The sequence below is a fragment of the Ailuropoda melanoleuca genome, chromosome 12 (genome assembly GCF_002007445.2).
Source record: "Ailuropoda melanoleuca isolate Jingjing chromosome 12, ASM200744v2, whole genome shotgun sequence".
Taxonomy (NCBI): Eukaryota; Metazoa; Chordata; class Mammalia; order Carnivora; family Ursidae; genus Ailuropoda; species Ailuropoda melanoleuca.
The window spans coordinates 1,053,660-1,071,155 of NC_048229.1; positions in this window are offsets into that span (position 1 = coordinate 1,053,660).

The following is a 17,496-nucleotide window of genomic DNA, read 5'->3' on the forward strand; positions in this document are numbered from 1 at the left end:
GGATGAGATCGGGCAGGTGGGGAGGGGATGGGGCAGGTGGGGATGAGATCGGGCAGGTGAGGGTAGGGGGGATGAGATGGGGTAGAAGGGGGTAAGTGGCTATGTCTTTATCCTCATCTTTCTTGGCACTCTGGGGGAGGGTAGGAAGGGAAGGAGAATCCCCTTGGACAACAATGGCAAAGACTTCTTGGTTTGTTTAATTTTGCTCTTGTCCACACTGAGAAGTCCTGGTGAGTAAATGAGGCCCTATTTCCTGACGGAGGGTTAGGCTGCATAATGGACATCTGGAGTTCTTGGATTTGCCAGGAGGCATCTACCAGACACTAGAAACTTGCTACTTGTTCCTGGTTTTCTCTAAATAGATTTAATTTTCACGGTTCTCATTGTACATGAAGATAACGTGTTTTGTGTTTAGAGCTGGCAGATTTCTTTGAAGAGGAACTGGAGGTAAAGTATACACCCCCACTTCCGGTTTTCTTGGTGTGCGTGGCTTCATTAGTCCCCTAGAGGGTGGAAGAGGGAGATATTGGACTTCGAGGAGCAGCTAGAGACTGGGGGTCCTGAAGGAGGGGCCACCACAGGGAGGGGCACCTCATGGCAAGAAGGAGGGGAGAGGGATGCTGGTAGACAGACCATCTGTCCCGCCCTGCAGTACGAACTGAACTTTTTATAGCTTTTATTGAAATGGGGAACTAGGTGACGGGGATTAAGAGTGTACTCATCGGGTGATGCCTGGGTGGCTTGGTTGGTTAAGTGTCTGACTCTTGATTTCAGCTCGGGTCATGATCTCAGGGTGGTGAGATTGAGCCCCAGGTTGGGCTCTGTGCTCAGTGGGAGTCTGCTAGAGATTCTCTCTCCCTCTGCCCCTCTCCCCTGCATGCTCTACAAAAAATAAAATAAATAGAAGTACACTTATTGTGATGCAAGCTGAGTAATGTATAGAGCGGTTGAATCATTGTACACCTGACACTCGTAACCCTGTGTGTTGATTATACTTGAATAAAAAACAGGGCAAGGGGAAAAGCTGCTCAATTATTTGCAAAGTCAAAAAAAAGTGCATCTTCCCTTTTGCAATAGATGTGCTCCTGACAAGGAAGGGACCGCAACAGTTTTTTAGCAGTTGTATGATATAACCAGGATGTGGCATAGTTATGAAAACGAGGGCTTTCCACGTCCCCTACCTGAATGGTTGCTTTACTCGAGGACTTTTAATTGTTGTTGCAAACCCACATGTCCTCCGAGACCAGACAGGACACGTACACCTGTGACGTGGCTAGGTGTAAAACAGGCTGTGTGTGGGGGGGGGCAACACGTGACCCACCTGAAAGCATGTGAATTAAAAAAAAGTTCAGACCCTGTTGAATCCAAGTAAAGCAGTTTTCGGGTCTGGACTCAGCACCCCAGCAGTTGGCTGACTGACTCCTGTGTGTATACAATGGCACCATGGTTTCCAAACCCCGCAACTTAAATAGACATGCTTGGAGGAGATACTTTTTTTTAAAGATACATTTATTTTTTTTAGAGAGTGCGTGTGAACAAGTGGGGAGAGGGGCAGAGGGAGAGAATCTTCAAGCCGACTTCCTGCCGAGTGTGGGGCCTGAGGTGGGGCTTGATCTCACAACCCAGGAGTTCATGACCTGAGCTGAAACCAAGAGCTGGATGCAGAAATGACTAGTCCACCCCGGTGCCCCACGGACAGGAGATATTCTGTAAACCCACGCGCTCGCATGGGGCATGCAGATAACCACCTCCAGCTTTTATGTAAATTCAGATTATTACTTTCTTGGTGGAAGACCTCAGAAAACCCCTGTAATTCTGTCCGCCTAACCAAGGTCTGTGGAAAGCACTGGTGTTTATAGCAATGTGCTCACCACCTTTGCGCTTCCTACGGCGGCTCCTTGCCCGTCCCCATCACCACCCTCTGCCCAGCCCATTTACTGCAGCTGCTGGAGTGACTGCAGCTCAGCTGCTGGGGGCAGGGGAGGGGGATGGGAAATTGGATGATGCCCCGTTGGCGCCACGCTCAGGAGGGAACTGGGGGATCATCAGAACATGCTGGAACTTCCCAGGGCGAGGACTGGACCTGGGAGAGGAGCTTCAATCTGCCCCAGGTGTGGACAGCACCGTGGGATGCAGGCACCTCTCCATCCTGTCTCCTTACTGTCCCCTCCTCCCACATAGGGGAGCAGGTGCCAGCCATGCCCACTGGACACGTCCTGCCAGAGCCCTCAAGCCACCCCGCCCCAGGCCTTCCTGGGGACAAACCAGCACAAGCATCACTAGCTGCCCCAGCTGCCTCCAGAGGACGCTCTATTGCCCTCAGAGGCCATGGGGCTGGCCTCCAATCTGCCCAGCTGCCATCACCACTGGCTCCTCCCCTTCCTGGAGGCTGCAGCTGAGAAGCCATGCTCTGGAGTCGGAGTGGGGGACAGGACCTGCTAAGGACACGCAGGACAGCTTTTCCCTCCCCCCGCAGGCCTCTCCCCGGGTTCATCCAGAACACAGCCGGCATTCTCACGGTCTAACCTGAGACAGACAGACAGACTCTGATCCTGGGCCATCCTCCAGAGTCCATGTTGGCCAGAGATCAGGCCCTTTAGAGATGCCATTTACGTGGTGTTCAGCACTGCACCCTTCTGTGCTGGGTCAAGGAGAGGTGTGAGCCGCTGTGAGGGAAAGACCCGCTGAAGGAGCCGCGGGCTCAGCGGTCACACACTGCCAATCTGTTAACAGACTGGACGGGTTCATCCCCAGGGTCCTTCTGGGAAGAGCCGTCGCCTGTTTGGAAGGTGCCGAGAGCATCCGTGGCGGGGGTCTGCTGGGGTCCTGAGGTCTGGGTGAGTGACGACTTGTCCTGTCTCTGATGTTGTGTTGGAAGACGGAGGACAGTGGGCACCCACGTCTGCAGTGTGGTCAGAGCTCAGGGCCTGGCGTGGTGTCCTGGAATGGTGAGGGTGGACGTGCCAGCTCAGGACGTGTCAGAGCCTCTCTGAGGGGGTGACGTGGGAGCTAGGCCTGGATGGAGCTGTGGGAGAGAATGTTCCAGAAACCAGGTGGGGCCGGGCCTGGTGTGCCGCGGTGGGGAGGGCACTGTGAGTGGTGGGGGCCGATGGTGGCCCGCAGGTCCTGTCCCCAAGCTCGGGCTGTGGGAGAAGCCCACGAGGACGAGGCCCAGCCCGCCTGTGTCCCAGCGTCCCTCCCACGTGGACGCGTCTGGGATGCTGAGTCACCACGAAGGGTGGAAACCACGCGCTGCTTTCCCAGCCTCCCTTGCAGCCAGGCAAACCCCCCCCCACGTGATCCTGGCCCACCAATCAGAAGCCTCCCGTGAGCCTCTGCGCAGGAAGGGAGCCCGGAGGAAGATGGCGCCAGAACCCACGAGCGCAGGGGCCCCGGAGGCCGCGCTGTCCCCAAGGAGCGGGCACGGACCGGCAGCTCGGGGTCTGGTTGAGTGGCCTTCCAAGGCACTGAGCCCGAGTCTCTGCCCACGACGGCTCCAGAGCGTCCCGACGTCCACACCCGCGGACCAGGGTGGTCGGCCTCTCCCGGAGCGTGTTGGAAATGAGCGGCCTCGGACCCGCCCAGACCTGCTGCGTCGACGTCCAGAGTCCGCGTGTCAACCAGGCGCAGGTGCGGTGGGTGTGCGTTCGCCTGAGGGGGCACCTGCCCTGTGCTGTGTCCACCCCGTCCAGCCCCCCGGGGCCTCCTCAGTGCAGTTAGGACCCGGTTGATGGAGAGGCCGTGGGAAGGACTTTGGGGGGAGTGGGGGTCCGTTGTGTCCTGTGAGGGTCTCTCCTGCCACTGGACGCGGAGGGGCGGCGGGGAGGCCAGGCGGGCAGGAGCGATCCAGGGAAAACCCGTCGGGAGGTACGCCAGCACGCACACCCCTGCACGCTGGACCCCGGTGCACACACAGGACTCACATGTGCAAATCCAGAAGCATTTATTCCTGCACACACACACGCGCAATTACAAAGAACACAGGCCGGGGTGACTTGGCCCCCAAACTTCCCTGGCACTGCACAAATGAACCAAGCCTGCTGCACGAACCTGTTAACTCACTCAAGCCCTTGGGGGCCAGGTTTGGGAGAAGGATGCAGTAATGAGCGGTCACAGCCCGGGCCAGATGGAATGACTGTCTGCCGGGGGGGGGGCGGGGGTCACTGGGCTCAGCTCCCGGTGCTGCACAGCAGTAAGGATCAAGTGCTAGTGGGTTTATGGCTGGGGCTGGTGGTGACCAGCGTTGACTCCTGGGCACTGTGTACTAGCAGTGGGCACATTTGTCCTCAGGGCAGAGTGGGCTGCCATGTGCTGTGACCCTAGGTTTGTGATATGGCTGTGTTATTTGTGCATCTGCAGGGGGTTCTGACATAGAGCTAGTGGGGGCATTAGCTTTTGTCCATAATCAGCTGTAAATACTATTTCTACCCAGGCAAGTTTATCCCATGAATCCATTACAAGGGAAGGAAATCAGATTTGAGAGATAGTCGTTGTATAGTATATTGCACTTCAAATTATAATTCTATGAAATCTCATTATTTATGTCTAGACTAAAAGAAATTGAATTTTGGTTATTGAACTACATTTCCTGCTGCTCTCAGGAGGAATATTGTTTTTATAAAGGCGTTCTCTCTTACTTGTTGAGAGTGGTTTTGTTTTCTCATGTTGCGTCTGGAAGTGAGCAGCACCATCCCGGCCTTCTAGGCTTCTCTGGGAGTCTTGGCTCTTGTTCTGGAGGGCGACTCTGGAAGGACATGACGTCTGTCCTGGATTGTGTGCTTTCATCATTGTCATTGTCATATTGCTCTCGTCAGCATCACAGTCCCCATCGTTACTGTTGTCACTGTCTGCGTCATCTTTGTTGGCATCATCACCGGCACCATCACAGCCGTCACTGAATTGGTGTTTGCTGTGGCCCAGGCACTGCCCTAAGTGCTTTCAGTGTATTCTCCTTTGTCATCATCACTGGCCCATGAGGTAGTGTCACTGCCACCCCATTCGAATGAGGAAGTTGAGGCACAGAGAGGTTAAGAGACACCCCTCGTGATGTGCAGGTAGTGAGCTGCAGAACCTGGGCTCGTGCCCAGGAGCTTGGCCCTAAGTCCTCGTGCTCTGCCCTTCTCTGTAATGCACAGCTCACCCCTGCTCTCCATGGATAGCCCTGGGCCTCATCACTAGGGTTCTGTCCTCACCTGGCTGTCCCCAGAATGCCACCTCCCACCCCCGGGTCTTTTTCAACCCACCCATCCTTCAGGCTTCCTTCTGGTTCACCTCCTCGTAGCATCTTCCCCAGCAGCTCACAGCACTTCTGTGGTCCCCTCCTAACATCAGCCACCTGAGGCACAGGCCTGACAATCCAGGAGGCAGTCCTCCAGCTGAGTAGACTTTCCCAGCCGAGTGCCGTGAGTATCTGTCTAGGATATCTGGGAACAGCCTGTTGTTGGTCCTTCAGTGGCCCTGATGGTGGGCTTTAAGGGACAAGAGGTGTTTATCACCTGAAATGCCTGGCCTCTCAGTGTCCACATCATAGCCCACAGAAACCACATGGCTGTGGCGTCATTCTGGTTTGACACGCATCTGCCGCTCCTAGTATGGAGCCTCCAGGTCTGGATAGGGGTATGTGATGTCTGGGCAACTGAGAGATACTGACTTTGAATGAATGGGATCAAAGCAGAGAGAGCCTGTCTTCCCCCACAAGGTGGCTGTGCTGACATCTCTTAACAGGGAACAGAGGGAGCTTTCCATCTGATCTCCTTGCTAAAGACACCTTTACCTTCTAGAGAATCCATCCTTTCTCCAAACCTACAGTTTTCCTGCCGTAGCAAGATCAGGATAAGGAATGAGAACCGTGTGTGTAATAGGCCTAGTCTCGGCTTCCCACTGACAGCTATAGGAGCAAAGCCAGCCTCCTCGGGAAGGAGCCTCCTAGGCAGCCTGGGAAGAAGTGACCTCTGCCATACTCCCTTCTGAGACCCCAGTCCCTGGAAAAGGATCCCTGAGCTTCCCTGGCCAAGGTGTAGATAGGAAGAACTGGCATTAACAATGCTAACTCTGGGCTGGCCGTGCTTGTGGACGCATTAACTACAAGACGGGCTCCCTCGATCCTCATTTGAAGAGGTGGGGATTGTTTATTCTCAGTTTGCAGATGAGGAAACTGAGGCACAGCTCATTCGCTTGTGCAGGGTCACACTAGTGAGCGATGGGACTAGGGCCATCCTTGCCATTATCGCAGCATAGCCATCATCATCGTTGTCATGGTCACCCCTCCTTCTTCCCTTTTCACTTAAACAGTGTCTTTCTTATATGTCATTGGTTTCTTTGAGATGGTGGAACCCTTACCTTTCCTTGTGGTTTGGCTTGTTTATAAGACATGCATACATGTTATGTATGCATTGTTTAGATCCTTACAAAGTAACTATTCAGATATTGTGGAGTTAAAGCTGGTGCAATAAGACAATTTGTAATTCATGTTTAGTAGTATTGAGATGGTTCTCCCTTGTTTTTTCTGCAAAGGTATGTAAAACATTTTTTTGGCAAACGTAGGATAATACGGTACATGGTATTTCATAACCAGCCTCTTCCACTGAATGATGCCATGCCAGTTCATGCTATGACCTTTCCATCTGGGCTTTGTGACACGGAGCTCTCACACCTGACCCCAGCCAGCCTTTCCACCTGTCCTCATCACTGCTTAGAGGGACAAGACCCTGCCCCGCCTCCCTCTTTCCATTTGAATCCTGCTATTTCTTGGTCATCATCTCCCGATCTGCCTCTTCCAGGAGACCTGCCCACAAGTTGTCTGAGGTCCCCCTCCTCAACCTGGGTCACAGCTCATAGGTGATCTGCGCACTCCCTTGTCATACCATTTCCTTAAAAACCACTCACTCTGGACCCTGCCCTGGGCATTAGGGATGCAGAGACAAGCCAAGCTGACCTTTCCTGGGAACGCACAGGCACCAGCCATTTCCCAGTCTGATCTCCTTAGTCCTGTAGCAGCCCTGTGAGGTCTGTTCTACTATAGCTCTGATTTAGACCGAGAACATGAGGTAGTGGTTGGGACGTGAGCAAGTGTGGAAGCCAGGTTTCACCCCCGGCCAGCTGGGTCCAGGGCTGAGCCCCTAACCCTCATGCTGGTCCTCGGTCCCTGCCTGTGAGGAGGTCACCCTGAATCAGAGGATCCTTCACCTGCCTGTCCTGTGTCCTGAGACAGGCCAGGCAGAGCTCGGAGTGTTGGGTGCGGCCAGAACTCATTTGATTGCAAGTGACAGGAAACCCAACTCTGGTTGGCTTTACACAAAATAGAGGATTTCAAGATTCAAGCTACTCCACAGTCTAGGACTAGAATGGCCTCTCCGAGGCTGGATTCAGACCCAGTAGCGCTATCGGGCCTGACCTCTCTCTCTGTGTCACTGTCTCCTTTCCTCTTTGGGGTCAGCTCCGTTTGTCAGACAGACTCCCCTCAGGGCTGCAGGGCAGCTGGAACATCTCCAGACCTCACAGTCTGTCAGCTTCAGGCCCACGGGAGGTCTCCTGCCTCTGTCCTGGATGTGCACCGGTGAATGGTGAGTGTCCCCCGGAATAGGGGCTGTAGGAGCCAGTATGTCGTTCGCCGCATTCTCCTGTGCCTGCGCAGCGAGCAGCAGTGTTGCAAGTAGACACGCCTCGCTAGCCTGGGTTGTGGAGTGGCGGTGGTGTGGGCCAGATCGACAGCCAAGAAGAAATGGACATGAAGCATGAGGAAGAAGCCTCTGTTTCCGTAAACTGCTGAGCTCTGGGGGTTGTTTGTTACTGCTTTATTATAAACTAGCACTTACTGACTCTCCACGAGCCCTACCAACATAACGTGCGTCTGCCAAGGCTGTCGATCTGGGTGTCTCTCTGTCTTGTTTTTCCCACAGAGCCGGGTCCACAGGGGCCCCAGTAAATACGTGTTGACTGATGGGTGCCCGTCAGCTCTTCACGCCACTCCTGTTGGCCTGTCTCGGGCCTGGCTGCTTTCTCTATCAAGTCCCTCCAGCTGCTTGTCTCTGGCTCCAGCCTGAAGTGCCCGTGAGGCCCCAGCACATACCAGGGTCTCAGGAAGCTCCAGCTTATCCCACTGAAGGGTGGGGAGGAGTCGGGCTCCCATCCGCTCCCCTCGGGGCCTCTGAGCTTGGCGTGTGGTGAGAGGCGCCCTGGAGAACGTCACAGGGAGCTGGCCTCACATGGACGCAGCAAGGAAACAGATGCCCTTCAGCAGTTTGCAGATTCTGTGTGTCTCTGCAATTCCGGAAGAAATCGGGCGCTGGCTGCTGGAAGTTCCCTGCAGTCAGAAGGGGGCAGGGCCACAGTTTAGCCTCTGCTCAGCTGTGGACCCACCTGGAGTTCCATCGGGCAGGAGGCACATCCCTCAAGACCTGTGTCTCCTCCTCTGGTGGGACGCCGCCCTGAAGGAGGCCGGTGCCATCAGTGGGGGCACCGGGCGACCCACGCGGTCCCATTTCCGTCCACTTTCCCTTGCCGGGCCTTCGTTTCTGGGGACCAGGTCAATGCCTGCGCGGTATCTAGGTTTGGGTCTTGCTCGGGGCGGGGGGACCCGCGTGTCTCCTGCTCCGGCAGGGGTGGGGCCGATGGAGCGAGGCCTGGGAGGTGGGGGCGTCTCGGGGAAGCGCTTGCTCAGAAGGCTGCCCCTGCCCCGGGGCCTTCGTGTGGGACGTGGAGGTGCCTGAAGTGCCCTGTGGCTCTGAGTCTGTTTACTGGGAGTTAACGACCGTAAACCACGCCTGCCACATCCCGGACTCGCAGGTTTCGCTGGATTTGCGGCTGATTTCTGTGCTAGAAATAGCCGGCCTCGGGAGAAGCCTGATAAGCAAAGTTCCTTAAGCGGGACGACTTCATACAAGCGACTGGAGTCCGTTCTGGGGCCAGCGTAGGTGTCTGTGATCTCACGAAGGCGATTTTGCCCTTTCAGGGCCCCCAGGTGGAGGAAGGCATTGGCTCTGGGACAGAAGGAGGCAGCACTGTTCACAGTTGCAGTGGTCCTGGCTGGGCCCAGCTTATAACACCAACACAGAGAACATTTTGAGGCCGTTCTGGAAAATTAGAACGCAATCTGGATCAGGACGTTAAAATTAGAACGCAATCTGGATCAGGACGTTAAATATTTTTTTAGGTGTGAGCATGTAATTTTGTCTGTAGGAGAAGATGTTGGTCTCTTGTTCTACATGCAGCCAAATAAAAACAAAAAAGCTTTCCTTTCCGCAGATGACCCCTGAGTGTCATTCGTCCATCAGAAGTAGAATGAAAGTACAGTTGGTTCAAACACAGGCTAACCGCGGGCATTTTACGTGCGCGCGCGCCACGCTGACTCACAGACCGGGGTGAGCGGCACAGCTCAGAATGGCGTGGGATTTTCACGTCCATGACGAAACTCCTGTCCTTCTGTCCGGTCTTCCCTGTGCCTGGGATTTCAGCTCATGGGGAGAAGATCGGAGGTGTCGGGTCCGGCACATGGTGGCTTGTGTGCTCTCCTCGTCTTGCTCCTGTGTCCTCACCTGCGCCCGGACTTCGGGTTGGAACAGCTGTGGCGCTTGGGCCGGTACACGGAGTCTGAAGGGATGGGGCCAGTTCCAGCTTTGGACTGAAGAGCCTCCAGTGTTCCCTGGACCCCATACACGCCTGCTCTTGTCACGCAGAGGACATGCCCGGGCTCCCCCACCAGCCCCAGGGGATACGAGACTCGAGGCACAGAGCCTCCAGAGCAGTTCAGGCCAGACCAGGCCAGACAGCCCACCGCGGACCTGAGAGTGGGTCCCCCCAGACCCGGGGAAGCACCAGGGAGGACCCCACGGAGTAGCTGACCCTCAGCCGATTGGCAGACCCGTGAGCACACGTGGCTGCAGTTTTAGGCCACTGTTTCAGGGTGATTCCTTGCACAACATTCTGTGGTGAGAGCTGACAGACACTGGGCACCCAGGAATACGTGGATGTCCCTGACCCACAAGTGCCGGGGTCCCTCATCCTTCTGAAACAGCAACTCTGGAAAGCTGGGGAACTTCTTGTCTGTTGCATTCACAAAGACACCAGGCATGCATGGACCCTGCTCTTTAGACGCTTAACAGGAAATTTACAACTCGCGTACTAAACGCATCATTATCGCTTATGAAGGCTTTATGACTGTATTACGGGAAAGATCTATTTCTGCTCAGGAATTAGCAGGAAAAGAAGTGCTGTCCCCAACCAAGCCTCCTGAACAGTGACGTGTGATGTGTGTACTCACAGCGAGGGATTGAACTGTCATGAGCTTTCACATTCAGACGCAGGGCGCGCTCGGAACCGTCCTCAGTGGGATGCACTGATCAAGCCGGTAACACATGAGACGTGAGAGAAGTCCTCCTGCTCCTCGTGAAGAGGCTTCTAATCTTTACCACCGGCTCGGAGCTGATCTGGGGTCCCCGAGGCAGCAGAGCCTGTGGCAGGTTGTAAGGAGCTGGCGCAAATGCTCTGTGCTGATCGGATCGTCCCAGGAGGGAAGCAACACAACTTGCCAAGTAGATCAGAAGTCATCACGCCCCCCGTTGGGGCGGCGGGAGCCGGGCCGTCCCGGCCAGCCGAGGACACAGGCAGGTGCCTGGTGGCCCCAGGCCCACGCATGCTGTTCTGGAGGAGGTGAGAGGACTTTTGGAGGTATTCAGAAGTATTCTGTCCCTACTGCCACTGGCGTGGGCAGAGTCGTGCCCTGCCGCCCCTGGTGTTGGGCAGAGCCACGTGATGTGTTTGGGCCCACTGCAGAAGGCCGTCACCACATCTAGAAGAGCGCTCCGCGATGAGCCATGAGAGGAGCCTGCCGGCCAGCCCACTGGTCCAGGAGGTCAGGAGACACGCGGAGCTGACACCAGGCCTGCAGGCTGAGGGGGGCTGCCCTGCTCACCAGTTGCCTCACCTGGCTTAGCTGCTTCGGTCCCCCCTCACCTGGGCCAGCCCCACTGAGCTCCCCGAGAGCGCCAGCCTGGACCCTCCAGCTGTGTCTTCCCTGCGGCCACTGCCAGGGGCCACGGGCTCTCAGCTCAGAGCTGCTGCCTGCAGACTGATGAGCTGTCAGAGCTGAGCCGGAAACGGCCTCCTCTGGACTCCTGGACCGGCTGCCCCTGCCAAGGCGAGAGCCCTGAGTGACGGCTCTCCAGCAAGAGACAGACGAAGCCTCCCACATAAAATGAAATGAGTCTCCTTCCACAGGCTTTTCTCCTGAGGGCGGGCACTGAGCAAAGTGTACAGTTTTCAGAATCGGTTTGTGAGCCGTGGGTCTGTTCATCTGCTTCCAGAAGCTCAGGCACGGCAGCTTCTCCCAGCCGCCCACACTGCGGAGCTGTGCTCCCAGCAGCCTCTTCCCAGGCAGAAGGTCTGCTCCCGGGGCAGCGCCCGCGCCCTCTGGCACCACTTGTGGGGGAAGCCGTGGCTCAGGCAGGGCCCTTCCATCCCCAAGGTCTTCCTTAGAGATCGCGGGTCAGCATGCCCAGGCCCACTGTGGGCTCGTTCAGGTCATGCGGGCTGAACTTGCGGGCGCTCGGCTTTTCTGAGAAATGCCCTGAATCTTCCACTTGCTCCCCTTCTCTGTTTTCAACAGCTCTGTTGAGTTACCATGGATGTGAAACAGCAGGTGCGTGCGATCAGTTCGGGCGTGTGTGTATCCGTGTGGAACCATCACCACAGTCACAAGGACGAGCGTATTCATCACCCAACCTCCCCTGTTCCCTCTTCTCACCCCGCCTGCTGTTTGGCAACAAGCACTCTGCGGGCTGTCACGATAACACATTTCCACTCTCTAGAATTCTTTATAAACAGAATCCTGCCATTTGTACTCACTGGGGCTTCTTTTCCTCAAAGTCATGGTTTGACCTCATCCGTGTAGTTGTGTCAGTGGTTCAGCCTTCCTGTGGCTGAGCGGGTCGGCATGTGGATGGACCACAGCTTGTCCATCGTTCAGCTGTGGGTGGACGTTCAGTTATTTCCAGTTTGGCTCCTGACGCACAAAGCTGCTGTGCGTGTGTGGACGTGGTTTTATTTAGGCATTCGCTGTCATTTTCCTTGGGTGAGAATCTAGCAGTGAGTTGTCTGGGTCACACGTATGTGTGTGACTGTTTGGGCAGCCTCCATATTGTTTTCTGGAATCCTGCCATCTCTCGGGATCAGTAGCAGGGCACAAGGGTTCTGGTACCACTGCACACCTTACGTACCATGCATTGACTTGTCGAAGCCTGCAATTCAGTGATTTTTAGTCCATTCCATCACCACACCATCACCACAATCCAGTTTTGGAACATTGATCTGTATCTGTGGTCTCCTTTTGCTGTATTTTCATGCAAGGTATGAGGCTTCTGGTTGGTGTTTGTGTTTTCATGTGAATGTCCAATCTTTCCAACACCGTTAGTTATAAAGACTGTACTTATTCCATTGACTTAGTATTCAACTTTGTGAAAAGTCAGTTTCCATAGTATTATGGGTCTGTTTCTGAACTGTATAATTTGTTCCCTTATGTACGTTCCTACTTTTTGTCACCACACTCCCTTGATTACTGTAACTTAACGAATTACTAAAATTGGGTAGAGCATCTCTCCAGCTTTTTTTCTTCCTTAAAATTGTTTTGACCGACTTGCTTTGCCCTTTTATCTGAATTCTAGAATCCGCTTGTCACTCCCTCCTCCTGGACCCCGCAAGAATTTTTTTGTACTGCATTACGTGAGTAGATTGGGGAAAAGCTGTCCCTACTGCTGCATCCTCAAATCCATGAGCGCGCCATGTCCCTGCGTTTATTTAGACCTCCTTTGACTTGTCTCATCAGTGATTTGCAGTGTTCAGAATACAGACCCCGTACATGTTTTATGGCCGATTGTGACTGTATTTTATGGTTCACGTTTTCACTTCTCATATATGTTGAAGTTTACGGATACCGGGGGGTGAGGGCGGCACAAAAGGAAACTTATTCTGGAATTGTTCATCCTTCAAGTTCTGGTTACCTTCCCCATCCATCCCGTGCTGTGGACATTCCGGGGTTTTCAGACAGCTGTTCCATGTTTCAGGGTTTTCGGAGCATTTCCTGGGAGATGAGGTGGTGTGTGTTTGCACCATCTAGACTGGAGAGCAGAGTTTTGTAAGGAGCTGTGGCTGACCCCACCAGCTATGCACTGAAGTCCATCCCCCTCCCCTGGACGCACAGTGGGACTACATTTCCCAGCCTCCCTTGAGTTCACGTGTTCATGTGGCCCTGTCGTGTCCAGTGGTGCTGAGCAGAAGGGATGGGCACCCTGTGCAGGGCTGGACCACAGAGTCTCCTTCCCACATGCTGAGTGAGGTGGCGATGCTCTTAGAAACGTCAAGCTGGTGCCGGACGGGCGGCCAGATCACAGGGTCCCTGCTGAGGGTGGAGGAGAATCATCCAGTCGAGCTAAACATCTATCACGTTGGGGAAGGTCACGGGTCGGTTGTCACTCCGTCCCAGCCCCACCTGGCTAATGCCTGGAGGATGGACGTATGTTTACCCACAGTGAAGAGAGCACTGGGTGCCTGGCCAGAGCGGGAGGGAGAGGGGATCTGCAGGGGTGAGGACAGGGGTCTGTGGCTGCCTCCCAGCATGCTCTGCAGAACCAGCCTCCGAGCCCTTCACGGAGTGGGAAGAGAGCTCCTTTGGGGCTCGTTTGTCAGAGCAGTCTCTGATGTGTACCCCAGTCCCCTGTCCCTTCAAGCTCACACCCCACGTTGTCTGGATGGTTTGGATGACATTGGATGTGGCCCGGGACCTCAGCCGAGGCTGGGGCCGCAGCCAGGCTGGCTCAGTCAGTCAACGGGGTGCAGCCCTGGGGATCTGGCAGGAGGCCTGAGTGAGTCTGTCCCCACATTAACAGGCCTGATGGCTGACACATAAGGCCTCATGCCTCTTGTCCTTGGAGAGAATCGTCCTCGTAGGCCCAACCCCACAAACAGGTACTTCGGGACGAGGTCCCACCCACTCTGGGAGCAGAGGCACGGGGGTGTCGTGGGAAGCGTGTCTGGGGAAGGATGAAGGGAAACAGGTGTGGCTCAGTTGATAGGAGGGCCACAGTGTGCCAGGCGGCCTGGATCTCCGTCCACAGGCTCGGGTGCGCCCATATGCACAGTCTCCATTTACCAGCACTGGACTCATCTTGTGTCAGAGCCCATGTTCAGACCGATGCGAGAAACGTGGGTTAGTAAATTCTAAAAGAGTTCAGACCAGATCCAAGTAATGTGCAGGGGGATGTCGTGGGAGCCTCGCGACGCAGTCCCAGGCGTGACGTGCATGCAGCCGTGACCCGGGTCGGAGTCCAGTGCTCAGGCAGCAGCAGGCACTGTGCCTCCACTGCTGGAGCCCGAGGAGGGGAGGGGGTGCTGCCCAGGCTGGACCTCGGGCTGCCCCTGCTGAGAGGGGTGGAGACGGGGGACCGAGGGGTCTCATCCCTGCTACCTGAGAACCTTCTTGGGCCCCCAGTCCCAGCTCGTTTCTAAATGCAGCCACTGTGTCAGGATGTTTGTGGCAGGGAAGGTGTAGAGGGAATGTTCTGGAGCCTCTCAGCCCCATGACGGAAATGGTACAGCCCAGAGACAAGGTTGTAGGTGTTTGTGTGCAAGTGCACATCCCACTGCCAGGGTCATGCTGGAGGGCGAGCGTGTGCCCTGGGGTCACTCCCTGCGCTCAGCGCGTGATAGCAAAACCCTGGGGAATCCCGAGGGACCAAAAGCGCACTGTCCCGTGCACTCTGGGTCAGTGCTCAGTGGCACACACTGCAGAAACCAGGTGGCCGTGCAGATCTGTGTTATTTCTACGCAGTGGTCTCCGCTGTGTATCGAGTGATGCGGGAAGGAGGGGACGTGTCATTTGGAATAAGGTTCCAGAAAGAAGGTCGGATACATGCATTATATGTGTGCTCTTTTCTAGCGAAGCATCATTCACATACGTGTTGTATTAGTGTGACGCGTACGACATAGTGGTTCAGCAGTTCTGTGCATGACCTCGTGCTCCCACGGTACGTGTCATCACCCTCTGTCACCACACAACGTGATTAGACTCTTACTAGAGTCCTGCCGCTGTGCTTTCCGTCTCTGTGACACTTCCTGAATGTACGTGTCATTGTGGAGCCTGGGCCATGCTGGTCTTCTGGAATGTTCCAGGTTTGGTATCTGCGCTCTTTTCTAAGACCCAGTGGAAGTACGGGCAAGGTGCAGTGTTAACCGGCAACGGTGACTGGTTTCTGCCGGTGGGACTGCGGGCCGTTCTGCTGCTCCTTCAACTCCCTGCATTTTCTGGGCTCCTCTCCCGCGCCATTAGTATGCATTGTTCATGCAGCTAAACTAACGGGAAGCTTTTAAAAATTGGCTTTGCCTGCTGGCACCCTCCTCCCCGGGCACGCGTCTTGGTGGGAATTGCCCCTGTGTGTCCCCACCTTTGGGAAATGCATGTGCAGTATCTCCCTCCGGCACCGCAGACCCATGAAGATAATCCGAATAGTGGTCAGACTGGACAACAGACGTCTACACACGAGGTGAGCTGCGGAATGGGCCACTGGTCTTGTCTGTGCACAGAGTTCAGTTTGTCTCACAGTTTCATCCGTGGACCAAAATTCTCTGAGCAAACCCTCCCCAGGGAATTTATACTTACCTGTGAGTAAATCAGTTCCCTTTGTATCATGATTATATCGCAGAAGAATGTATTAAAACTGAAGTGCTCAAATATTCAAGTCATATTCAAGTCATGTTCCTGATTGTCACCAACTGACCGAGGGGCAGCGATGAGTGGAGGCAGCCTGTCCAGGAGTGTGAATTCAATGGCCACCTGGCCCCTTCGCTGCCCACGAAACCCCCTCAAGCAGGAGCATCCCCAGAGCAGCCCGCGTGGCTCATCCCCATGGGCTGTCCCTGAACCACGGGCCCGGGCAGGGACCCAGAAAGTATCACCCTTGTGGACTAAAGAGAAACCTGGACAGAAACGAATCTAGTTTAATGATCTGTTGTCATCACTAAAGGGAAATTCCTGGTGTAGATGAGTCTTAGAGGAAATTCCTTTTCTTGATAAATGAGTCACTTGTATTTGTCCATTAACATGATTTCATTGGAACCTTTCCTCCCTGCACCTGTGCTCTTGGGAATGAGGGTAGGCAACTGCCTGTCACTTCCTCTCGTCCCCACCGTCACCCCTCCAGCCTGCCCAAGCCTGGCTGCTGCTAGGGGACAGGTGGGGGCAGCGTCTGTGCGTTGCAGTCTTGTGAGAGCCTGGGTGCCCTCTGTGCCCCGGACCCTTTGATCCACCGGTCTTCACATCCTGTCAATGCGAAATGGGCCTTAACACATACACAGGGTTTTTTCTGCAAAAACACACTGAAAGGACACATGCAAGCAGAAACGTGTGACTTTTCTGTTGTGACTGGGTGACAGCTATTAAAACGGGTGAGATTTCCCACAAAGGATGCAATTACCTTTTCATTGTGCTAAATAGAGAAGGAGAAGTGATGCAAGCCCACGACGTCACATTTAATCTCCTAAAGCTTCTTGTCCTTCCGAAACTGGGAAACCGTAGGGAATATCTGGAGGACAGCTGCAGGCCTCAGGACAGGTGCGTGTGGCAGAAGATCCGCCCGGGGGGGCAGGAGAGAAGCAAGCCTGCAGTCTCAGCGCTGGCTGAGGGACCCACGCTGGGCTCTCAGCTTCACCACTGCGTGGGCACTGGCCCCAGAACAGCTGACCCAGTGGCGCACCTGCTTCCAAGGTGCGTGAAACAGAGAAGGATGAACTCTCACAGGCAGGACTTCAGGCTCAGAGAGCCGGGCTGGTGTCCAGGACAAGGAAGGGACTGTGTTGGCGTGTCCCCTTGGCTGAACTCGGATGTGGAGAAAATCAGGAACCACAAAGGGGGCGGCCCCTCGCTCCGCATGCAGTCTGCGACTCCCTTGCAGAGAAGCTGGCCCCAGCCCACGTCCCCTCCGGGTCTTAGGTGCCAGAGCCGGGTTAGCAAGCAGGGCCAGACGGGCACCTCCCAGAGAGACCCCACCGTGGTGGCCCAGGTGCACCCTGTGCTGGCACTGAGGTGGTTATGAGTGTTCGACAAGATGATGCGGGGCTTCGGCTGGACAATTCAAGCTGCAGAGCACAAAAGGTTGTTTGTCCTAATGCTCCCAAGAGAAAGGGCATGTGTGCTGTGAACTCTCCTGGAACGTCTCCTCCCCATACCAGCTGGCGCATCCAGCAGTGCGGGGAAAGAGCCAGGTGCCCGGGTTATCCAGGCAGAGCCCTGCTCGTGCCCCAGGCCCGCAGAGTTCATGACCGACCGCACAGCTACTGGGGAGCAGGTGCGACGTCGTACTTTAGTGATATGATCACCTGTCCTGATTATGTAATTAGGAAAAACACCATAATTATGTACGTAGAACCTAGATAATTTATTAGAGGGGCCCTGTTTGTAATTTGAGCCTTAATTTATGACGGCGAGCTTTACACACGCTCTGCGACGTGCCG